This window comes from Pongo abelii, chromosome 14, assembly GCF_028885655.2.
Source record: "Pongo abelii isolate AG06213 chromosome 14, NHGRI_mPonAbe1-v2.0_pri, whole genome shotgun sequence".
Lineage (NCBI taxonomy): Eukaryota > Metazoa > Chordata > Mammalia > Primates > Hominidae > Pongo > Pongo abelii.
This window is the reverse complement of record NC_071999.2, coordinates 53945773-53971512: the sequence shown is the minus strand read 5'-3', so window position 1 is coordinate 53971512 and position 25740 is coordinate 53945773. Positions and strand designations below refer to the sequence as shown.

Here is a 25740-nt window from a genome sequence, read left to right as displayed (position 1 = left end):
CTTTAATGTATAATGATACATATCTGCAGTAACAATATTTTTGGCTTTACCTGTTGCTAAAGTAGGTGTATTCATAAACATTCCAATTTGGCTTGGATGTTGACATTTCATCAGTGATGTACTGTTTATGAATTTATGCTTTGGGGTGGAGAGTTCTGTAGATGTCTATTAAGTCCACTTGATCCAGAGCTGAGTTCAAGTCCTTAATATCCTTGTTAATTTTCTGTCTCGTTGATCTAATATTGACAGTGGGGTGTTAAAAGTCTCCCACTATTATGGTGTGGGAGTCTAAGTTTCTTTGTAGGTCTCTAAGAACTTGTTTTATAAATCTCGGTGCTCCTGTATTAGGCACATACATATTTATGAGAGTTAGCTCTTCTTGTTGCATTCAGCCCTTTACCATTATGTAATGCCCTTGTCTTTTTTTATCTTTGTTGGTTTAGAGTCTGAAAAATACAGAACGCTTCACGAATTTGTGTGTCATCCTTGCGCAGGGGCCATGCTAATCTTCTCTGCATCGTTCCAATTTTAGTATATGTGCTGCCAAAGCACGCACAAATTTATGCTATTTAAATAAGTTATAATGTATTTTCGTTTAAGTGCCATAACATTTTTATATATAGGGCAGTGATGATAGCCATAGTTTCATAATGCAATAGGTCAAACCATATGAAATTGCCACTGAGGTAAAAAACTTTAAAATATCAACAATTTAACCTAATGAAAGTGTTCATACACTTACGAGGAAATCAATAATTTACAGATTGTTAGCAACAAATTTACTATAACTTATTTATCTTATTCTTCTCCAATCCCACATCCACCGGAAAGAAGGAAAGAGTAGTGTTGGTCAGATGGATAAGCTTCACTCTTTTATGTCCCTTAAGTGAAGAAAGGTTTAAAAGGGAAGAGGGCATTCAGAGCCACCATCCTTACCCTTCTTGGTCAGATATACTAAATTTAAATTTAATTCGGCATTTAGGAGATACAGCCCCCATTCTCCCACTAAGAAATTATACCTTAATACTAACATGAAAATCCTGTTAAAATAGACTTCAAAGGAAATCTTGATCAAAAAGATACTTCCAGTCAGGAAACTATGGAAACAAGAGAGAAAGAACTGCTTCCAAGAAATGAACCCCAGTCCATTAAAGGACTGATAGTGTGCACATAGATCTGTTTTTCTTTTAAGTAACATCTTCTTAAGTTCCACATATAGCTCTAGCTGTCCAGTGTCTTTGGAGCACATAGGCTACCGTTTAGAGCCAAAAGGCAACTACACCTGGGACAATCCTATTTTCACTTTCAAATATTTTACTGTCCTTTTTAGAAGTATTATATAAAACATTAGTTTTTATATTACAGATTGTTAACTTTGCTCTTGTAGAACTTCAAATCCATTGGTGTGATTTTTGGACTGAAGATTAAACCTGTAGTTTCTGAATATTTTCTGGCCACAGTAATACATTGGTAACTAAATTCACAACAGAAAGTTTGAGTTCCTGTATAAAAGCTACTGTATTACTATAACTTAACCATATTAACGTTTCCTTCACTAATTCCTCCAAAATAATTTTATCATAATAAAATCAAGAAACATTTCTTTATTTCCTATAAGTAGATTTGTCTGCAGAATCCAGTAGTCCTTAAAGTAGTCCTTTCTGAGATGACCGGATTCTTTGTTTATAAATCTACAACTATGCCTTGGTTAAAGATTGCCTCTAATCATACTCATCTTCCTTCAACTTCTTTTTAAAAAAAATCTTCCGGGCCAGGCGCAGTGGCTCACGCCTGTAATCCCAGACTGAGGTGGGCGGATCATGAGGTCATGAGTTTGAGACCAGTCTGACCAACATGCTGAAACCCCGTTTCCACTAAAAAATACAAAAAATTAGCCGGGTGTGGTGGCACGTGCTTCTGGTCCCAGCTACTCAGGAGGCTGAGGCAGGAGAATCTCTTGAAACTGGGAGGCGGAGGTTGCAGTCAGTCGAGATCGCGCCATTGCACTCCAGCCTGGGCGACAGAGCAAGACTCCGCCTCAAAAAAAAAAAAAAAACAGCTCCTGGAGCCAAGATGGCCGAATAGGAACAGCTCCGGTCTATAGCTCCCAGCGCCAGCGACGCAGAAGACGGGTGATTTCTGCATTTCCATCTGAGGTACCCTGTTCATCTCACTAGGGAGTGCCAGACAGTGGGCGCAGGTCAGTGGGTGAGTGCACCGTGCGCCAGCCGAAGCAGGGGCGAGGCATTGCCTCACTCGGGAAGCGCAAGGGGTCAGGGAGTTCCCTTTCCAGGGGTGACAGACGGCACCTGGAAAATCGGGCCACTCCCACCCGAATACTGTGCTTTTCCGACGGGCTTAGGAAACGGTGCCCCAGGAGAGTATAGCCCGCACCTGGCTCAGAGGGTCCTACGCCCACGGAGTCTCGCTGATTGCTAGCACAGCAGTCTGAGATCAAACTGCAAGTCAGCAGCGAGGCTGGGGGAGGGGCGCCCGCCATTGCCCAGGCTCGCTTAGGTAAACAAAGCAGCCTGGAAGCTTGAACTGGGTGGAGCCCACCACAGCTCAAGGAGGCCTGCCTGCCTCTGTAGGCTCCACCTCTGGGGGCAGGGCACAGACAAACAAAAAGACAGCAGTAACCTCTGCAGACTTAAATGTCCCTGTCTGACAGCTCTGAGGAGAGCAGTGGTTCTCCCAGCACGCAGCTGGAGATCTGAGAACAGGCTGACTGCCTCCTCAAGTGGGTCCCTGACCCCTGACCCCCGAGCAGCCTAACTGGGAGGCACCCCCCAGCAGGGGCAGACTGACACCTCACACGGCCTGCCAGGTACTCCAACAGACCTGCAGCTGAGGGTCCTGTCTGTTAGAAGGAAAACTAACAGAAAGGACATCCACACCAAAAACCCATCTGTACATCACCATCATCAAAGACCAAAAGTAGATAAAACCACAAAGATGGGAAAAAAACAAAGCAGAAAAACTGGAAACTCTAAAAAGCAGAGTACCTCTCCTCCTCCAAAGGAACGCAGTTCCTCACCAGCAACGGAACAAAGCTGGACGGAGAGTGACTTTGACGAGTTGAGAGAAGAAGGCTTCAGACGATCAAATTACTCCGAGCTACGGGAGGATATTCAAACCAAAGGCAAAGAAGTTGAAAACTTTGAAAAAAATTTAGAAGAATGTATAACTAGAATAACCAATACAGAGAAGTGCTTAAAGGAGCTGATGGAGCTGAAAACCAAGGCTCGAGAACTACGTGAAGAATGCAGAAGCCTCAGGAGCCGATGCGATCAAATGGAAGAAAGGGTATCAGCCCTGGAAGATGAAATGAAGCGAGAAGGGAAGTTTAGAGAAAAAAGAATAAAAAGAAACGAGCAAAGCCTCCAAGAAATGTGGGACTATGTGAAAAGACCAAATCTACGTCTGATTGGTGTACCTGAAAGTGACGGGGAGAATGGAAACAAGTTGGAAAACACTCTGCAGGATATTATCCAGGAGAACTTCCCCAATCTAGCAAGGCAGGCCAACATTCAGATTCAGGAAATACAGAGAACGCCACAAAGATACTCCTCGAGAAGAGCAACTCCAAGACACATAATTGTCAGATTCACCAAAGTTGAAATGAAGGAAAAAATGTTAAGGGCAGCCAGAGAGAAAGGTCGGGTTACCATCAAAGGGAAGCCCATCAGACTAACAGCGGATCTCTCGGCAGAAACCCTACAAGCCAGAAGAGAGTGGGGGCCAATATTCAACATTCTTAAAGAAAAGAATTTTCAACCCAGAATTTCATATCCTGCCAAACTAAGCTTCATAAGTGAAGGAGAAATAAAATACTTTACAGAAAAGCAAATGCTGAGAGATTTTGTCACCACCAGGCCTGCCCTAAAAGAGCTCCTGAAGGAAGCGCTGAACATGGAAAGGCACAACCGGTACCAGCCACTGCAAAATCATACCGAAATGTAAAGACCATCGAGACTAGGAAGAGACTGCATCAACTAATGAGCAAAATAACCAGCTAACATCATAATGACAGGATCAGATTCACACATAACAATATTAACTTTAAATGTAAATGGACTAAATGCTCCAATTAAAAGACACAGACTGGCAAATTGGATAAAGACTCAATACCCATCAGTGTGCTGTATTCAGGAAACCCATCTCACATGCAGAGACACACATAGGCTCAGAATAAAAGGATGGAGGAAGATCTACCAAGCAAATGGAAAACAAAAAAAGGCAGGGGTTGCAATCCTAGTCTCTGATAAAACAGACTTTAAACCAACAAAGATCAAAAGAGACAAAGAAGGCCATTACATAATGGTAAAGGGATTAATTCAACAAGAAGAGCTAACTATCCTAAATATATATGCACCCAATACAGGAGCACCCAGATTCATAAAGCAAGTCCTGAGTGACCTACAAAGAGACTTACGACTCCCACACATTAATAATGGGAGACTTTAACACCCCACTGTCAACATTAGACAGATCAACGAGACAGAAAGTCAACAAGGATACCCAGGAATTGAACTCAGCTCTGCACCAAGCAGACCTAATAGACATCTACAGAACTCTCCACCACAAATCAACAGAATATACATTTTTTTCAGCACCACACCACACCTATTCCAAAATTGACCATATACTTGGAAGTAAAGCTCTCCTCAATAAATGTAAAAGAACAGAAATTATAACAAACTATCTCTCAGATCACAGTGCAATCAAGCTAGAACTCAGGATTAAGAATCTCACTCAAAACCGCTCAACTACGTGGAAACTGAACAACCTGCTCCTGAATGACTACTGGGTACATAACGAAATGAAGGCAGAAATAAAGATGTTCTTTGAAACCAATGAGAACCAAGACACAACATACCAGAATCTCTGGGATGCATTCAAAGCAGTGTGTAGAGGGAAATTTATAGCACTAAATGCCCACAAGAGAAAGCAGGAAAGATCCAAAATTGACACCCTAACATCACAATTAAAAGAACTAGAAAAGCAAGAGCAAACACATTCAAAAGCTAGCAGAAGGCAAGAAATAACTAAAATCAGAGCAGAACTGAAGGAAATAGACACACAAAAAACCCTTCAAAAAATCAATGAATCCAGGAGCTGGTTTTTTGAAAGGATCAACAAAATTGATAGACCGCTAGCAAGATTAATAAAGAAAAAAAGAGAGAAGAATCAAATAGATGCAATAAAAAATGAATAAAGGGGATATCACCACCGATCCCACAGAAATACAAACTACCATCAGAGAATATTACAAACACCTCTACGCAAATAAACTAGAAAATCTAGAAGAAATGGATAAATTCCTCAACACATACACCCTCCCAAGACTAAACCAGGAAGAAATTGAATCTCTGAATAGACCAATAACAGGAGCTGAAATTGTGGCAATAATCAATAGCTTACCAACCAAAAAAAGTCCAGGACCAGATGGGTTCACAGCCAAATTCTACCAGAGGTACAAGGAGGAGCTGGTACCATTCCTTCTGAAACCATTCCAATCAATAGAAAAAGAGGGAATCCTCCCTAACTCATTTTATGAGGCCAGCATCATCCTAATACCAAAGCCTGGCAGAGACACAACAAAAAAAGAGAATTTTAGACCAATATCCTTCATGAACATTGATGCAAAAATCCTCAATAAAATACTGGCAAACAGAATCCAGCAGCACATCAAAAAGCTTATCCACCATGATCAAGTGGGCTTCATCCCTGGGATGCAAGGCTGGTTCAATATACGCAAATCAATAAATGTAATCCAGCATATAAACAGAACCAAAGACAAAAACCACATGATTATCTCAATAGATGCAGAAAAGGCCTTTGACAAAATTCAACAACCCTTCATGCTAAAAACTCTCAATAAATTAGGTATTGATGGGATGTATCTCAAAATAATAAGAGCTGTTTATGAGAAACCCACAGCCAATATCATACTGAATGGGCAAAAACTGGAAGCATTCCCTTTGAAAACTGGCACAAGACAGGGATGCCCTCTCTCACCACTTCTATTCAACACAGTGTTGGAAGTTCTGGCCAGGGCAATTAGACAAAAGAAGGAAATCAAGGGTATTCAATTAGGAAAAGAGGAAGTCAAATTGTCCCTGTTTGCAGATGACATGATAGTATATCTAGAAAACCCCATTGTCTCAGCCCAAAATCTCCTTAGGCTGATAAGCAACTTCAGCAAAGTCTCAGGATACAAAATCAATGTACAAAAATCACAAGCATTCTTATACATCAATAACAAACAGAGAGCCAAATCATGAGTGAACTCCCATTCACAATTGCTTCAAAGAGAATAAAATACCTAGGAATCCAACTTACAAGGGATGTGAAGGACCTCTTCAAGGAGAACTACAAACCACTGCTCAAGGAAATAAAAGAGGATACAAACAAATGGAAGAACATTCCATGCTTATGGGTAGGAAGAATCAATATCATGAAAATGGCCATCCTTCCCAAGGTAATTTACAGATTCAATGTCATCCCCATCAAGCTACCAATGACTTTCTTCACAGAATTGGAAAAAACTACTTTAAAGTTCATATGGAACCAAAAAAGAGCCCGCATCGCCAAGTCAATCCTAAGCCAAAAGAACAAAGCTGGAGGCATCACACTACCTGACTTCAGACTATACTACAAGGCTACAGTAACCAAAACAGCATGGTACTGGTACCAAAACAGAGATATAGATCAATGGAACAGAACAGAGCTGTCAGAAATAATGCCACATATCTACAACTATCTGATCTTTGACAAACCTGAGAAAAACAAGCAATGGGGAAAGGATTCCCTATTTAATAAATGGTGCTGGGAAAACTGGCTAGCCATATGGAGAAAGTTGAAACTGGATCCCTTCCTTACACCTTATACAAAAATCAATTCAAGATGGATTAAAGACTTAAATGTTAGACCTAAAACCATAAAAACCCTAGAAGAAAACCTAGGCATTACCATTCAGGACATAGGCATGGGCAAGGACTTCATGTCTAAAACACCAAAAGCAATGGCCACAAAAGCCAAAATTGACAAATGGGATCTAATTAAACTAAAGAGCTTCTGCACAGCAAAGGAAACTACCATCAGAGTGAACAGGCAACCTACAAAATGGGAGAAAATTTTCGCAACCTACTCATCTGACAAACAGCTAATATCCAGAATCTACAATGAACTCCAACAAATTTACAAGAAAAAAACAAACAACCCCATCAAAAAGTGGGCGAAGGACATGAACAGACACTTCTCAAAAGAAGACATTTATGCAGCCAAAAAACACATGAAAAAATGCTCACCATCACTGGCCATCAGAGAAATGCAAATCAAAACCACAATGAGATACCATCTCACACTAGTTAGAATGGCAATCATTAAAAAGTCAGGAAACAACAGGTGCTGGAGAGGATGTGGAGAAATAGGAACACTTTTACACTGTTGGTGGGACTGTAAACTAGTTCAACCCTTGTGGAAGTCAGTGTGGCGATTCCTCAGGGATCTAGAACTAGAAATTCCATTTGACCCAGCCATCCCATTACTGGGTATATACCCAAAGGACTATAAATCATGCTGCTATAAAGACACATGCACACGTATGTTTATTGCAGCATTATTCACAATAGCAAAGACTTGGAACCAACCCAAATGTCCAACAATGATAGACTGGATTAAGAAAATGTGGCACATATACACCATGGAATACTATGCAGCCATAAAAAATGATGAGTTCATGTCCTTCGTAGGGACATGGATGAAATTGGAAATCATCATTCTCAGTAAACTATCGCAAGAACAAAAAACCAAACACCGCATATTCTCACTCATAGGTGGGAATTGAACAATGAGAACACATGGACACAGGAAGGGGAACATCACACTTTGGGGACTGTTGTGGGGTGGGGGGAGGGAGGAGGGATAGCACTGGGAGATATACCTAATGCTAGATGACGAGTTGGTGGGTGCAGCGCACCAGCATGGCACATGTATACATATGTAACTTACCTGCACATTGCACACATGTACCATAGAGCCTAAAGTATAATAATAATAATAATAAAAAAAAGAAAAAAAACAAACAAACAAAACTTCCTTCTCTTTACTCTGTCTTCCTCTTAAGCTTCTGATTCCTCTCTTGACCTCTATCATTAACTGTCTTGAAATATTAGGTTCTAATATTAAAGGGGAGGATCAAAATATCCAGACATATGGGACTTTAAAAAAACTACATTCGAAATTATCACTTTATATTTAAAAAAGCGAAGTGTTTTTATAACAGAAACTCTGAAAATAAAAAGCACTTTATTTTGTCTTGGTTGGCAGTTGTAGTTATAGAGGTTAAGAATCACTGGTAGAATTCTCACTTCTTTAACCCACTTTAACACAGTTTCAGATCCAACACTATACAGAAATTGCTATTTCTAAAAACACCAATGACTTCAGACACCAACTGGGAAGCTTCTGCAAGTGAAAGGAAGTGCTATTAAAAATTATGCAGAGAAAACTGACATAAATCAAAGCTGTCCACCCAGGAGGAATGGTCCTAATCAGGACCAATCATAACAAAGCCTTGCATGTGTTGTTATGTTTGTCATATCACAAAGGCTGTACTTGCTTATACTTGAAAATATACATACAAACATTGTTTTTAACTCTTTCCTGACCCCTAATCCAACTCCTATTTCTATGGCTAACAACTGTGGGGTACCCTTCCAGTCTTTTTCTCTGTGCTTACCTGTGTGTTAGGTTTTCTGGGATTGGTTGTTACATAAGTGAAATCACATACACTGCTTTTGTGTATTGTATTTTGTGTGTGTGTGTGTATGAATTGTGTCTTTGTGTATGTATTATATTGTATCTTGCCCTTTCATGTAAAACATCTTAAGAAGTACATCTATGTCTATTTCATGTTTTTTCATAAGTATCTAATATTATAGTGTAAGGGCACACCATAATTTAACTGTTCTAATGATGATCTTATTACTTCCAGTTTCCCATCATACATTTTCTCCTCTGCATGGAATAATCATGCAATACTCTCTATTAATGAATGATAGCATTTCTATATTACAGACATATAGAAATAAAACTTCTGGCTTAGGAGAATGTACATTTGAAATGGATAGATACTGCCAAACTTTTCTCCTAAAAAGATGAAGCTATTTATATTTGGTTCAATAGTATTTCTTCAAAACTTAACAGGCTACCTATATTTCCACCTCTATAAGTTTCCTGCTTACATTCTTTCCCATTGCCTATCAGGTTATCTTTTTCATATCGATTTGTAGGTACACCTTATATACCTTGAATATTAATTTTGTCTATTACATGTCAAATATTTTATCCCAGTCTATTGCTTGCCTTCCTTTTTAAATGGCATCTAAGTTTGATGTCTCACTTAAAAGGCCTTCTCTACTCCAACAATTTTTTAAATTAACTTTTAAAAGTTTTGTCATTTTATTTTTTATTTATCAACATTTAGTCCACCCAGGGCTGGGCACGGTGGCTCACGCCTGTAATCGCAGCATTCTGGGAGGCCGAGGCGAGCAGATCACAAGCTCAAGAGATCAAGACCATCTGGCCAACATGGTGAAACCCTGTCTCTACTAAAAATACAAAAATTAGCTGGGCGTGGTGGTGGGCACCTGTAATCCCAGCTACTTGGGAGGCTGAGGCAGGAGAATCGCTTGAACCCGGGAGGTGGAGGTTGCAGTGAGCCAAGATCACGCCACTGCACTCCAGCCTGGCGACAGAGCGAGACTCCATCTCAAAAATAAATAAATAAATAAATATAAAAAACCATTTAGTCCACCTGGAACTTAGTTTTGAGAGTGTCACGAAGTGGGTACCTAACTATCTTTACTTCAATTAGACAGTTGATTGTCCCACACCCTTTATAGACCAGTTCTTCCATTACTCATTCATTTATCATACAATTCTTCTTTATCCATGTTTATCTATGGATCTTCTCCTGAATTTATTATTCTATTCCTTTGATCAATATGCCTATTCCTACTCCAAATTCTTATTTTAATAACTGTAATTTTATAGTGTTTCGACCTTTGATGGGTCCCATTTATTATACCTTTTTTGAAATTTACTTGGCCATTCTTGTGTATGCTCCCTTCTCAAAACTTGAACCATGTTTGTCAAATTCCATTTTAAAACTCCTGTTGAATTTCTGATTAGAACTACACTGACTTTATAGAATAATTTAGTAAAATCTGCCATTTTTATAGCATTAAGTTGACACATTCATGAATATTCCTCCATCCATTCACATCTTTTTGCAGTTTTCTTCACATAGCTATTACACATTTTAAAATCTTAAGTATTTTATAGTTTAGGCTGCTACTTCTTATTACTGTATTTCACAGTTGGTTATTGTTGATATATAAGAAGGCTAATGAATTTTCTAACTTTATCTTATAGCCAATTAGCTTACTGAAATTTTTTAACACAAATCTTTTTCTGTTATCTCGTATTTTTTTGTTATTTGTATTTGTATTATATTTATTTGTATTTGTAAGCAGTCATAGCAACTCTAAATAATAGTGATATATTTCCCCCCTTTATTTACAGGTTAATTATTTTTCCGGTTCTTAATGTATTGCCTAAGACTTTTGAACCAATGTTGTGTTCCTATCTATTAATGACAGTGCTTCTATTATTACTCTATGACATTTGGTGATAATAGTATCTACCGCAGAGAGATGTTTTAAGGCTTAAGTAAACTGATACATATAAAGTTTTTTGCAATAGCACCCAGAACATAGAAAGTGTTTAATGCCTATTAATCATATTATTTACTAAGTGGCTTTTATTTGTCAAGCACAAATAAAAGTGTATGCATGCACCATTGCAGAGGTTGGCAAACTAAAGCCTGTGGGCCAAATCTGGTCTGCTGCCTAGTTTCGTAAATGAAGTTTAATAGGAACACAGTCATGCCCATTGTTTATAATTTATCTATGGCTGTTTTTGTGCTCCTATAGCACAGTTAAAGTAGTTGCAACTGAGCCCATATGGTCCACAATGCCTAAAATATTTACTATCTTCTATTAAAAAAGTTGCTGACTCCAGTAGTACTGGTCAAACTCAAGGAGTTCATAGCTGAATAGCTGATTTAGACAAGTAAAAAAAATATATATATTACGGTATGATATATACAATCCAGATATTCTGTGGGTATTATGGAAACATTTGGCATTTAAATATTAAAAGACAGGAAGGACTCACACAGGTGAAAAGACACGAGATATTTTAATTATTTAAAAATATGTATTTATTTACATATCATTATCTCTCATCCCATTCTGTAAATTTCTAAAGGGGAGGGAGTGTGACATTCATTTTTGTGACATTCGACATTCATATTCTAAGTATCTAGGACATTTTAAATGTTCAACAAATGATGGACAAATGAATACATGAATGATATGCAGGATGCCTGAGTGACAATGATTAGGCATGTCTGTCAAAGTTCTAGATATAAATATCCTATGGCAAGCATTTTACTTGTCATGTTAAATAGGATCTTTTAATTCTTGCATAGTCTATATTAGGAGATAGCTACTATTATTACTACACTGTAAAATGAACGAACCAAAGCTCATACAGGTAAAGTAGCACATTCATGTTTCTATACAGCCAGTATGAGAAGTAAACAATCCTATGGCTGCCTAATGAGAAATATGTTCTCTACACTATATTACAAAGTTGTAAAGAGGTAAGAAATGATGACACAATAGGATATCAACAGAGTATGGACTCTCAAAGACAAAGGAAATTATAATTAATGCAGCAGGAATTGTATTGTGATTTCAATTTCTAAAACTAGGGAATGATCTGAATAAATTCATGTTTTTTAAATATCCTGGAAGCAGCCTACAAGATGGTTAGAGGGGCAGTAGCGCCTACATTTTACCCAAAGGCTGCTCTATCACACACACTAGGCCAGTTTTAGTAAGGTTCAAGTGATTAAAACAAAATTGCGAACATAGTATTTAAGGAATACCAATCTGAAGCATCAGGAAAAGCTGATCCTAATAGTTACTAAAGAAACGAAAAGGTACTTCATAAACTATGAAGGTATTATGCTAAAAAATTTTTTTAAGTATATATTACAAATGAAAATATTACATGGAAAAAATCAAGTCATAAGAACAAAGACATAATTACGAATGTCTTAAGAAAACAAAAAAATTTAGAAAATTTAAACAATAAAATCACAAATTATGAATTGTTTTCACTTTTTATTTAAGCAAATCTTAAGAAAAACTGATTTTAAAGTAAATGAAATGACTAATCCTTCAAGTTATGGCTCAACAAAAGTAGTTGCTGTATATGGCATATACTTCTATAATGCAAAGCACGTAATTACTTTCTAATAAAAGTCTAAACTGTGATTTAAAGTGTACTTAAATATCTGTTTAGAACCCCTAGAGAAGTAAGATTTTTTTGCCTCCCAAATTATGTGTCTGTAGGTTTAGAATATACATAAACCAATTAAGGTTTAGAATATACATAAACCAATTAAAGTAATCCCTCACTGAAGAAGTAGTGAAGCGAAATCATTTAACTTTTAAAAAGTTCAAATATATATTAAAATATGGATTCTGAGGAAAGAAAACAGATACAACACTTTTTTTTCCCCAGCATTTCTGATAGAGGCTGATTAACATACACAATCTAATTTACCAAACTTAGGTAACTTTTACACCAAGGCTTACTTCAAAGTATACATTGCACTTTGTATTTCTAGCAAATAGCACATAAGAGATCTCAAGAAGTGAAGGAGAAAGAGATATGGAAGTCAATCAGAAGTATAGTTCATCTGTAAAATGAGAATACCACCACATATCTGGTAGGTTTGTATAGGATTTTAAAAATAAGCAAGTATAGGGCCTAAAATTCAATGAGCTCAACTGAATGTTTACTGGAAACATACTATGTTTACAGAACTTCGGAGGATAAAGCTTGAATTCTGGTCTTTTTTTTTTTTTTTTTTTTTTTTTTTAAAAAAAAGGCTGCATTGCTTCCAATATAGTAGCATTAATGTAAGCACTTTTATGGTATGTATTTTAATGTTTTTATAGTTTCCAACATCTCTGTGGGTTCTCACAATATCTTTGAGGAAAACAGGATAGATATTATTCTCCATTTTAATGCTTAGAAAACCAAGATTGCAAGAAACTAACCCAAAATCATATAGCTAATAAGTGGTGAAGTTAGAACTAAGATCTAGACTTTTGAGTCACCATCCAAGGTACTTTACCTCCTGTTTAGCAAACGGAAACAGCTGGCATGGTGAAGCTGTTTCAAGCATTCACAAAAAAAGAGGGAAGGCATGAATTTCTCCTTAAACTAAAATTTAAAAAGTAAAAATTGTATTAAGTAGCAATTTATGAAGGCTGTTATTTAAATCAAAAGGTTTATATTGCCTTAAAATTACGGTACTGTATGTACTTACCAAGTATGAAAAATGCTAATAATAAATTAAAGTACAAAAATTAAGTTTCATGATTTTGTTTGGTTGGTTTTAATGTTTTTAACAGGAAGAAAGAAACATCATTGATTCTGTCCAGGTAGCTTCCCATCTTATACATCTGTACTTTTTCCAGCACTTAATACTAACCAACCCTGATATATGGAATGTACTGATGCCTGCTTAATGAAAAAATGCTCTCATGATGTATTCTCGCTCTCTTGATGCCACAAAAAATACAGTAGCCCCAGCCAGTTGATTTGTGCAGCCACAGCCTGAGGCATCACTATTCACCTGGTAATGGCACATGAACCACAGTATACTGAAGGAAACAGAACTGCCTTAGAAATAGATATCTATAAATTTAGAAACTTCAGAGATGTTTCATGTAAATTACTTTTCAAAATAGCTGATACTCATATCCTTTAAATCACCATAACTTATCTTAAAATAATCTTAATTATTTGTAAAGAGATTTCTAGGTCTTTCTTCTGTGCCTTAATGTGCACATGATATAATTTTTTCTTGATGACTCAAGCTCATCAATGTAAATATCAATTATTAGACTGTTCCATAACAGAGTGATTCTTTCTGGAGTACTGCAGAATGTCCAACTGCTTGTCCCTTTATTAACTCATCCTAGACTACTTCTAAAAACAAAGTTCCCTATTGCCTGCTCCCCTGTTGTCACTTACAGACCACCAGCATCCTAGACAAGGTTTTTAACCTGCCAGCTGTGTTTTAAAAAATGTAAAACCAGCACAGGCAGTTGATACACCTAACCTTATACAAATTCTAAATCAAGCCACTGTGTAGCTATTTTCACTGTAGTAAGGCCTGAGTCAAAGGCTTTTCATCTTTCACTTCCTAATTCTGAGACCTATTCTAGGCTCTTGTTAGAAGTCTGGCCACAAAATAACAATTACAGAAGCACTTATTTCTACATATTTTTTAAAGGATAACATAAGGAAAAATATATACACGATAGTCATAAAACGCCCAAACCACCATATAGACAAGATGATACAAGACATTTCACAGTATGTGCTATATGGACAATTACTTTGCCAATTATTACCTAGGAGTCAGCAAACTAGGTCCCCTGACCAAATCCAGTCCACAGATGGCTTGTTTTTGTTTGGCTCTTGAGACAACAATGTAAACATTTTTACGTTTTTAAAAGATTATAAAAAACTAACAAGAACATTCAACCGAGACTGTAAATGGCCTGCAAAACCTAAAATATTTAATTATCTAGCATTCTACAGAAAAAGTTGGCCGACCCCTGATCTAAGCCATATAAACAAACACATATAAGCTATCCATTATACATAAAGCTTAAGCTATTAATATGTCAAAGCTGAGGTATACTTCTTTCAGTGATACGTTCCTAATGATACAAACTGTCTTGTCCAGCTCTGCGTATTTTCCTCTTCTGATGCCCTGGTGCTTAAGCTGACATCTCGACTTAACTTTCTTTCTTTCTTCGTCCCAATTTCTGCCCTTGGATGCTCTTGGACTACTTACTCTACTACTACTTCCAACTCTGCCTGTCAATCTCTTTTGGAATGCCTTTCCCTTTGTTATCTAAATCGTTTCTAAGTTTCCTCTGACTCCCTCCAAATGCCTTCCAGGATTGTTCTAGCCCTCACTGGCTTCACTTCCCTTTAAATTCCAGTTGGTGTCACACAACTTAATAATACCATATTATAATTTTTGCTAATGATACTATTAGTCTAGTACTCCCAACTAGTTTGTAAACTACTGGAAGGAAGGAAGACATCACATTGTTTGTATCCCCACTTTAATAACATTGCATCACCCTGCAAGCACATGCCATCTCCCAGGTGCAGTTCTCAGTCTTGGAGGAAAAAATAGCCCAAGGACTGGTAATGGGTGATAATTGATTGGAATCATTGAAAGATGACACCCACAAAGGAACTTGATGGAAGACCACAGGCTACACAGAAAACTTGAAAGTATATATTAAAGACAAGCAAAACCACAATAGTGGGAAGACAGAAAGGTAAGAATAAAGATATAAAAAGAGACCACTGAATAATTCTCTGAAATAAGACCAAGATATTAAGAAAATTATAAAAGCTCACAATACATGTAAAAGTACAAAATTTGCCTTTCAACATTAATGGCCACTAATTTCCTTTTAACAAGTAGTTTTTGACATTAACACACATGGGAGCCATATTTCTTGTTTTGCAATGTGATAAACTGAAGCAGTAAAAGGCTCAATGGAATAAATATGCACCATATTCTAAACCTTTGGAATTACAATATTGTGAGTTTATTTGAAGTCCTTTAGGCAATGCTAAAAACAAAACAAAACAAAACAAAAATAAAAGCAAACAAAAAAAATCCCAGAAACACTAATCACTTAGTTATCTGGCTAATAAAATTGGAAATCATGTGCATATCCCTACACCATTCTCAAAGACACGATCTAGATTCATTTTCATTCAAAAATGCACCAACAGTATTTCAAAAAAAAAAAACCTTTTTGGTTACTTCATCAAATTGTATTTTAAAAATACAGGCAGATTATAAAATACACAAGCCTTGGATGTCATGAACATCTAAAAAAAGCAAATGTTTTAAAACAGCCCAAATATTACTAAAAATTGATAAAGTATAAATTAAATGCTCTTTGCCTAAAACTACAAAAGACAGTAAGAATATGAATCACGCATTCCCTCTTTTTTTCGGGGGGTTAAGGATGTCTCAGCCCTTAGCTATGTCTGGCTGGTCAGGGAAGAGGGAGAAATTTTTAAATCAGTAATAAAATATGCTTACTATTATATGGTAGAAATGTGACTAGTAAAGAGTAATCATTAAACGTGTGTTAAAATAAATCAGGTCTCAGTTACTCACACGGATAGAGGAAGTGAAGACACAGACGTCACCAAAAGAAGATAATCCTAGAATGTTTTTTTTAATGCTTATTATTAATTTGGGAGAAATTAATTACCCTTATAACTATGCTTGACAATGTTAACCAGGATTTTATTTTTCCTGAGCATTCAATGATTTGGAGGATTCAGACAAAAGGGAAAAAGAGGGAGTTAATTCAGAAGCATACAGGTGGCTAACGGTAGCCAGCCTGGGATAAAAAATTTTCCAGTTAACCTACACACAGAAAACTAACAGATGATCTATGAAATGAAACAAGACAATATAGTAAAATTTAATGTAGTAGTGCTAAAAAATTTAAATAAGATTTAATATTAAAATTTTAACAAGATGTTTCTCCTGTCATCATCCCTTCTTCCCACTAACTGGTGTTATTAGAAAGCAAGATTAGTAGGCTACAAAGCTAAAAGCAACATTTCAGGTTATATTTTATAAAAGATGTGGTAAAAATCCTTCATCACTGTTTTCTGTTGGGCCACCATCTGTCTCAGTGAGTACTTTATCTCATTACTTAAGAAAAATTAATTCAACCAAGAAAATACCCAAAAGACAAGGGATTCAACTCACTTCAACATTTGTAGGTGACACAAGATGACAAGAGTTAGTAAATACACAAAAACTAAATATTTATCCAAACATAAGATCAGAACCACAAAACTCAATTCGTTTCTGCCTAACATATGGCTCAAACTCCTGAGTGGCGTATGTTTAGTACTGGAGCTGGTAACAGCATGGTGATAAAATATTATAGTAAGAGTTCAACTGTTATTTCATTCCCACAATACAGAAGCATACACACTGGTTTCAAGAACTAAAAACACAGACCACAGTAAGAAGCAAAATAATTACGTTGTTCGGTTTTAAAAACCCATAGTGAACACATAATGATTATACCGCAAAAAGAAAAAAAAAATCTCCTCAGCCTGCGACTCTTATTTAATAGATGGTCAGACACAAAGGTGTCCAAAGGAACTTACGTAAAATCTCACAAAAGAAAATCTCGAATTAACAATCTCTAGCATCCCCAGCAAATCATCGCATTCCACCCTCTAAAATATCCCAAGGCTTGTAACGCTAACAGTTGAAGAAAAGAACAATTAACGACCACATCCATTAAAACAGTCCCTCTTCTGCTCGCAATCTGACAGCGTAATTATCTGTTCATTTTCCTTTACCCAACACGTGACGTCGTTTCCAAAGCCGTGTCAAAAGTTCGAAGATCCAGGTTGTTAAAACCGGGCGAGGACTGCAGCCTCGAGTCCACCTCCCGACTGAACAGGTGGTTAACTCGCCCAGGGAGAGGAACTGCCAGGTACTGGAGGCAGCCACGCAGGATCAAACAGAGGGCGGGTTTTCGAGGTTTTAACCCCAAGATGAGCGGGGAAAACTCTCTTCAGAAAAGCGATCAAGTTCGGCGGCTGCCGGGCGGCCAAAGCCGAAGGCGCCGCGGGTGCTGGGCGATCCTCTAGGGAGGATTCCGCCCCCGCCCCCGCCCCAGAGCCCTCCGGAGCTACGCGGCTCGCCGCGGGGAGGAGGCGGTGGACAGACAGGAGGGCCGCCCGCGCATCCGCGCCACCTCCCTCGGGCTAGATGCCGCCTCCTCTCGGGCTGGATGGCGCCCCCGGCCGCGCCCCCGCAAGCGCGTCCTGGCTAGGCTCAGCCCCGGCAGGTGCCCGACTAGTTGACCGGTCCTGTCCCCGGCCCCACTGCCCCTCGGCCCCACTGCCCCTCTGCCCACAGCGCGCCCACAGAAGGGGGTGGCCCGGGCCCCTCGACGGGGCCGAGCCCTGGAGGGTGCCCCGGCCCTCAGTCCCAGCCTAACGGTTTCCGCGGCGCCTCCTCCGGGGCGGGACGGGGTTGGGACGGCTCGGTGTCCCCCGCCTTTCGCGGAGGGAGTGCCCGCGCTCTCACCTCCGAGTCACGCCGTTCTGAGGCAGAAGAAGGCGGCTCCTCTGGCGCCTCTTCTTAGGGTTCCTGATCGTTGTCTCTCTACCTCAGCTGCAGAGTCAGCTCTCAGGGCCGCCGCGGCCGCCGGCGCGCTGACTGTTGGGGTTGTTTCCTGGCAGTGACGCCGCCGCCTCAGCCCCGCTCTTCGCTCCCTCTTCGCTTAGCTCCCGCTTTCTGTTTCACCCGAGGGACCACGAACGCCGCCGCCGCCATGCTTACTACGGAGCCGGGAGGAGGAGCCCGAAGTCGGTGCGCCGAGTGCGGCTGCGCGGGCCCCGCCGACGGCGCCCTCGGCCGGGACCTCGAACCCCCGCCTCGAGCCCGCCGCGCCGGGGCTCTCTCACCGGAACGCGAGTCCCCGCGGGGCCAGCGGCGCGTGGCGGCTGAGCGGCCGCGTTCGGCTCCCGGAGCGCCCACACCCTCTCGGGCTTCCGGCTTTCTCCCGAGGCCCGGCTGCGCCTGGCTCGTGGTAGCATCCGCTGTGGCCAGGCTCCGAGCCACACTCAGGAAAAATGGAGTTCATGGAGGTTCTTAGAGCCGCTCACACAATTCTCAATCCACATTTCAAAAGGCTCCCCTGAGACGCACCCTGTCAGCCCCTTTCCGAAAGCACGCGAACTTAAGGCTGGCAGGTGCTTTAAAAGACACTCCCCTCAAGGACTAGGAAGCCTCTGAAATGGACTTGGAAGTTTCTAATCCCAAAGACTTCGAACCCGGGATCTGGATAGCAAGCAAAAATATTTAGATATTTACTCAGTTGAAAACGTGGGGGGTGGCTTCGTGGTCTTTTCGCCAGCCAAATCGCGTGGAAAACCACGACCTCAATTTTTACAACAGCACGAAGACTTACAAGTGAGCGCAGCAGCGACTTCCTGGAACCTCAAGCAATGTGGGGCGCTGCAATAATGCCTGAGGGATTTTGACTTACAGTTGCCACCGAAGACCTGGGGAGGGGGTAGTCCTTGGGCCGGGGAGTCCAACCTCAGGAACTGTCCTTTCAAAAATGGTGATGGATGTAACAAGTTGCATGTCTGGGCTTTATTTCACTGTATTAATTGTGCGATCTTTTAAAATCGCTATATTTTAAAAACTGTTTTACAGAAATCTCTTTAAAATGTGATTATTCCCTATATTCTTAAGGAATACAATGGTTAATTAAATCCTTTGTTGATAACTGACTCTCAAACCGATATCCTAGCCATACGTTTAAGTCCCAGAGGATTGCTGCGGTGTATAGAATCCCTACTTTGGTGCTCTTCTTTTTTCCCTCTTTGGAATGTTCTCATCAACTCTTCTAAAATCTTTCACTGCTTTTCATCTCCTCATCTGCCTCTATCCACTCTGATCTTTCGTCTTATTCTTTCTGCTTTACTGTTCATTTTTCACTCTTTTCTCCTTTATCGGCTGGTTTTCTCTGTGGCTCCAGGTGAAGATTGATGGGATGTTTATATCCACAGCCAGCTAATGAGAGGTTTCTTTTCTTCTGGTTGTAAATAGGGCAGTGGTATCTTGAGATATTTTCATTGCTCTTCACTATCAGAAGTTCTTTCCCTGTGAGAGATGTTTCCTTTTCTTAACTTTTGGATTTGGCCCTCTTCCAGACAGCTGGCAAGTTGATCTTGGAATAATTGAAGTATAACTGTATATTGTTTCAAAGTATGAGGATTTTATCAGAGTGTGAGCGAATGGGGTGGCTTCCCCATCTTACTGCCCAACTATGCTTGGTCTGAGACTAAGCTAGTGGTTTCCAAACTTACCGCTAAGTTAATACTTTCCTAGTCTGCTTCCTACTCAGGAGCTTTTTGAAAATACAGAATCCTGCACTCTACCCCCTCAAGATTCTGATCCTTTGTTCAGGGAGAGGCCAAGACATGGCACTTTTAAAAACTATATTTAAAAAAATATGTTTGGGACATGCCTACATGTAAAGGCAGAGTGAAGAAGATCAGCTGTTTTTGAAGGAGATTAACACAATTTAAGAATGTTATTGAAGACCTGGAGATTGTAGTCAATAATATGCAATGCAGTAAGGTGAAGTAAAGTGAAGACCAAGGAATTTATGTCATTTGGAGAGAAGAAAACCCACACATAAATGACCCTAGCATGTGCACCAGTATGAGTTCTCTGGGAACACAGAGAGGGTCAAGAAATTATGTTGGCTTTGAACAAGTTCTCTTCTCAATGCTTCACTTTTTTTTATCAATAAAATTGGAGCCATTTTCAATCCTCATCTTTCTTGGCCTCTCAACAATACTCAACACTTTGACACTATTCTTTCTTAAACATTTCTTCTTCCTTTGGCACTGCATTTTCTTGGTTTTCCTCCTTACTTTCCTAGGCACTGCTTCTCTGATTCCTTTGTATATTCCTGCTCGTCTCCCTAACTATTAAATATAACAGTACCTTAAAATTCAGTTTTAGATTCTTTTCTGTTTTCATTGTAATCTCTTGGCCTAAGCAGCATCACCCACGCCAAAGGCTTTAGTTATCATCTATATGCCAGTGATCTCCACATATATGCCTCCAGCCCAGACCTTTCCTCTAAATTCCAAATCTGATCCACTAGTCAAAGTTTGACCCTTCCTCTAAATTCCAAGCTTCACTGACATGGCCACTTAATATCTCAAAGTTGCAAAGTTTAGTCCAACTGAGTTCATGAACACTTGTTTTCCTTATCCCTCATCTCTCTAGTTATTCAAATCAAATATCTAGTAGTCAGTCACCTCTGATGTCTCCCTCACCTCCATTCTTCCATTCTCCATATTTGTTGCAGCACTAACTCCTGGCAATTTTATTTCTAAAATCTAATTGGTCTACTTCTTTCCAATCACCACCAATCTAATTTGATCTCACTGTATACAATCTGGGATCCTCCATTCAGTCTCCATTTTGCAGCCAAAATTATCTCTCTAGGAAAGCAAATGAGACTATGTCACTACTCCAAAAAACTCCTTAAACAGTTTCTCATTACTCTAGGATAAGTCTAGAATTCTTAAGGCAGCCTAAAAGACCATACGAGGTCTGGCCTTACCTGCCTTTTCCAGCCTCATCTCACACCATTTTCACCTTGTTTCCTGGGCAGACTTCCTGGTCTTTTAGTTTCTCAAAAATGCTGTGATCCCAACAGCCAAAGGCTCTATGTACATGCCATTCTCTCCTTTAGTTATCCTATCTCTTACTCATCCTTCAGGTCTCAGCTTGAAAGGGACATCCTTGGGAAAAACATTTCTGACCTCCCAGATACATTCAAGATCCCTTGTTATGTCAGCTCTCTTACCACCATATACCCTCCCCTCTTATGACTTACTACAGCTTGTAACTACATTTTGGTATGTGTAACTACTAGGTTAATGTCTGTTGCTCCCCACATTAGGATAAAGACCATGTCTATTTGGGCCTGCACAGTGCCTGGCGCATAGAAGCTACCCAATAAATATTTCTTGAATGATTATTGTCCTATGAGTTTATTTCTGGGATTCTAGAAGGTTGTTGGGTCGGGAAATTAGATCTGATCATTTTCAAGAGAGCAATCTTCTGTATGACTAGTGGGAAGAAATGCAGAAATGTGCTGGAAGACAGTTCTCTGTGGGACTCTAGTATTTCTGCATGTCTTGTGAGCAGAGGCACTAACAGCTTTTGTTTTAGACTATATTTTCAAGGATTTTTTTTTTTTTTTTGGTCAAACAGCCTTGGAAAATATACATAGTGTCCCCTGCCCCGCCCTCCCTCCCCACCAAGAGCAGGGGCATATTTGTTTACCATCCAATATAGTAAAGATAATGTCTTTCGAGGTAAAGGTCAAGCAGGTTTTCTTGCAGCCTATTATAAAAAGATTGGGGATTTCCTAAGCTTAGAGTTTCTCAGCTGTGAGGCAAACCCACTGCAGGTGCATCACTCACCTGAACCACACCATGTAGCTCCAGGTAAGACCTGGGGGCAAGGGAACTGACTGAACATGACACTGGCCCTGCTTGCTGTGCCATGAGTAATACAGCCCTTTGACCCCAAAGCCCCATGTCTTCTGCCAGCTTCCATGAAACTATAACAGGTTAAGTGATTAGCTTGCAAGGAGGATGAAATCTCAGACCCTTCATAGTTCTTGACAAAGTACAGTGGGTTAAAGAGAAAGACAAAGACAAGTCAAACAGCAAGTGGAGACTATTTAGAAAGTTTGGAAAAAAAGAAGTTTGGTGATGAAGAGGAGAGATGGGACAGCAGATTGAGGTGGGAGGGGTGTGCTGACTGAATTCTCTGAACAATATTGGTGGCCCTAACTCTGAACAGATTCCGACAGAACACTATTGCTGTCGTTCCTCTCTTTGGTTAGGGAACAGGTGAAAGTCTGAAAGAGGACAAGGAGGTGGAAGCGGCTGACCTGGAGGTACACCAATTAAAGCAGCCAGAGATTTATTTTTATTTTTTTATTTTTTTAAATCTCTGAGAAGGGGTGTAGTATAATGTGGAGCAGGAAAGACAGGCTTTGGAGTCAGGTAGATCTGGGCTTCAGTCGCAGCTCTATTACTAACTGATTGATTGATCGATCTTAGGCTTGTTATCCAACCTTTCTGGCTTCAGTTCCTCAACTATAAACTAAGGATAAAATACCTACTTTGCAGGATTAAATTTCATAATGTATGAAGCTGCCTGGTATATGCTTGATGCTTAATAAATAAATGTGAGCTACATGATTAGGATGTCCTGGCTAATTGTGATTTGGTGAGGTTGGGAAAATCCAGAACCTTCCTCCACATTTCCAAGGATTCTTGGAAAGGAACTTGGCCAGGGTGCACACTTGCTCTGATCCTGTTCCCGTTTCCATCCCACTCTGTGCTTTCCTATGGATGGAACAGCTCCTTCCCTAAAAGCAAAAGAAACAAGACACAGAATAGGAAGCGACTTCACATTTAATGTTGGTCATTCCCACCACAGGGAATTTCTCAGTAGCCATCATTCTTTTCGGACCACACCCTGTCACTATATTGCTGTGGTCCCTCACCCTAACAAGAACCTTCTCTACATTTTTCTGAATTTCTGGGACTCCTAAAGCCACCTCTCTTTAAAACCACCAGGGGTGGGCCAAGCGCAGTGACTCATACCTGTAATCCCAGCACTTTGGGAGGCCGAGGCGAGCAGATCATGAGGTCAGGAGTTTGAGACCAGCCTGACCAACATGGAGAAACTCTGTCTGTACTAAAAATACAAAAATTAGCCAGGGATGGTGGCGCATGCCTGTAATCCCAGCTACTCGGGAGGCTGAGGCAGGAGAATCATTTGAACCTGGGAAGCGGAGGTTGTGGTGTGCCAAGATCGTGCCATTGCACTCCAGCCTGGGCAACAAGAGGGAAACTTCATCTTAAAAAAAAAAAGAAGAAGAAGAAAAAACATACCGGGGGGCAATTCCCAAATTCTTGTTAATTTATTTTTACTCAAAGCAATTTGGCTGTTTGTTTTCTGTCCTCACTTTTATACAGAATAGCCTTGGAACCTTAGCTTTATTTCAAAACCAAGATGTTTCATTAAAGTATTTTCCTAAACTAAAGAGTAACTGTCCTTGAGAAGTAGTTCTTAAACTTTGGCATGAATAAAAATCACCTGTGGCACTTGTTTAAGCTATAGTGGTTCTACTACATACTCCCTTCTCACCCCAAGATTTGGATTCAAGAATCTGCATTTTATAAACACTCCAAGAGACTCTGATGAGGGTGGTCCATGGGTCATACTTTGAGCATCTTAGAGCAACCAGCTCAAACAATAGTCAACTTTCACAAATAAGAATGTTTTTCCTCTCTGTAACATAGAGTTAAACTAGAGTTGGCTCAAGTGTTCAGGAAAACTGCTCATCTATGGTCCATGTCATTTATATTGTTTATTCATCATAGAGAAGCCAATTAGGAAAGACCAAGGAATTCCCCAATCACAAAATGATAATCCTAATAGTCCAAATTTGTCAATGTTAATGATATGGTTTCAAAGCAATGGGGACAGTTACTTCCAAAGGGAAAAGACTTATCTGGTTACTGGCCAGGACTTCTTGAATAGCTTCCGGATCTGAAGGGGCTATACAATAATAGACAGATTATAAGGATTTTCTCTAGGTTGAAAAAATAAAGTTTCTATATTTGTCTTTTGGACTGTCAACAGCTCTTTGATGTTTTTTTACCACTTTAGGATGCTTTGATAATAGCCCTGGGGTTGAACACACCACGATCATTATCCAGCATAACCAGATGACATATGAATCAATTTTAAAGACAGAAGAAGGAGATAGGCATCTATAAGAATAATGAGGCACAGGATGACTTGGAATTCTAAAAACACTCCCCAACTGACTGGCTTTTATTTTCCCTCAAAAAAATCAAATTTCAAAACCAGAGGACTACTTTACCAAGATAACAATAAGACTTTAATCTGGACAAAATAAAAATAAAATTTAAATAAGTTAGGAAATGAAAATTCAGATACTGTAAATCCAGCTACAATTCACCAAACTTGAGAAAGATCTTCCTCAAATTTCAGAGGTAAATATTTAAACCAAATCACATATTATAACTACCAGACAAATCTACAATCTATTCATGGTAGGTAAAGTAAAGATCAAGTTGCCTTTATTATTTTAAAATATAATGTAAAATTGAAGCAGGCATCTCTGAAATAAAGACAATGACATATAGTAATGGGAAACACTAGGAAAATCATTTATAAATTGAAGACTTTTAATGAAATAAAATACCAATTTTACTGATTTTAAATTTTTATCTATAAAGTTTTTAAAAATCAAGGCACATCTGAACTTTGCTTTTATTTTTTCTTTACACTGTACATATAAGACATAAACCCAGAATTATTATACCAAAAAAGAACAAAAGCTAAAATTAATTACTAATAATACTTAGCATTACTAAAAGAAGGTAAAATAAAGAGCCAACTCTAGTTTAACTCTATGTTACAGAGAGGAAAAACATTCTTATTTGTGAAAGTTGACTCTTGTTTGAGCTGGTTGCTCTAAGATGCTCAAAGTATGACCCATGGACTACCCTCATCAGAGTCTCTTGGAGTGCTTATTTTCATTTAAAAATAATGAACTATGACTTTACCAAATAAATATTCAGCTTCAAATTAAAGAAGCTAATAGCTTAAAACAATAGAAATTTGCCAGGCATGGTGGCTCATGCCTGTAATCCCAGCATTTTGAGAGGCCAAGGTGAGCGGATCACTTTAGGCCAGGAGTTTGAGACCAGTCCAGCCAACGTGGTGAAACCCTGTCTCTACTAAAAATACAAAAATTATCCCAGTGTGGTGGCGCCTGCCTGTAATCTCAGCTACTCAGGAAACTGAGGCACGAGAATCGCTTGAACCCAGGAGGCAGAGGTTGC

At 39.3% G+C, this 25740-nt stretch overlaps 1 protein-coding gene and 1 non-coding gene across 5 annotated transcripts in view; both read right to left on the bottom strand.

Annotated features, from left to right (window-relative positions):
- FNDC3A (fibronectin type III domain containing 3A) overlaps window positions 1-18789 on the bottom strand; it is a 227551-nt gene extending 208762 nt beyond the window's left edge. The window contains exon 1 of one of the 4 annotated variants that reach the window (XM_024257590.3): window positions 18332-18789. The gene's annotated coding sequence lies outside the window, so the exon portion shown is untranslated. Of the gene's footprint in view, window positions 1-17595; window positions 18194-18331 lie in introns of those variants that run through there. The other 3 variants (XM_063714662.1, XM_024257591.3, XM_063714663.1) reach the window with 3 other exon arrangements.
- Window positions 450-552, bottom strand: LOC112128691 (U6 spliceosomal RNA). Its single transcript, XR_002911168.1, has one exon. It is a non-coding gene; the product is annotated as a U6 spliceosomal RNA (small nuclear RNA).
- Window positions 18790-25740: the final 6951 nt, after the last annotated feature.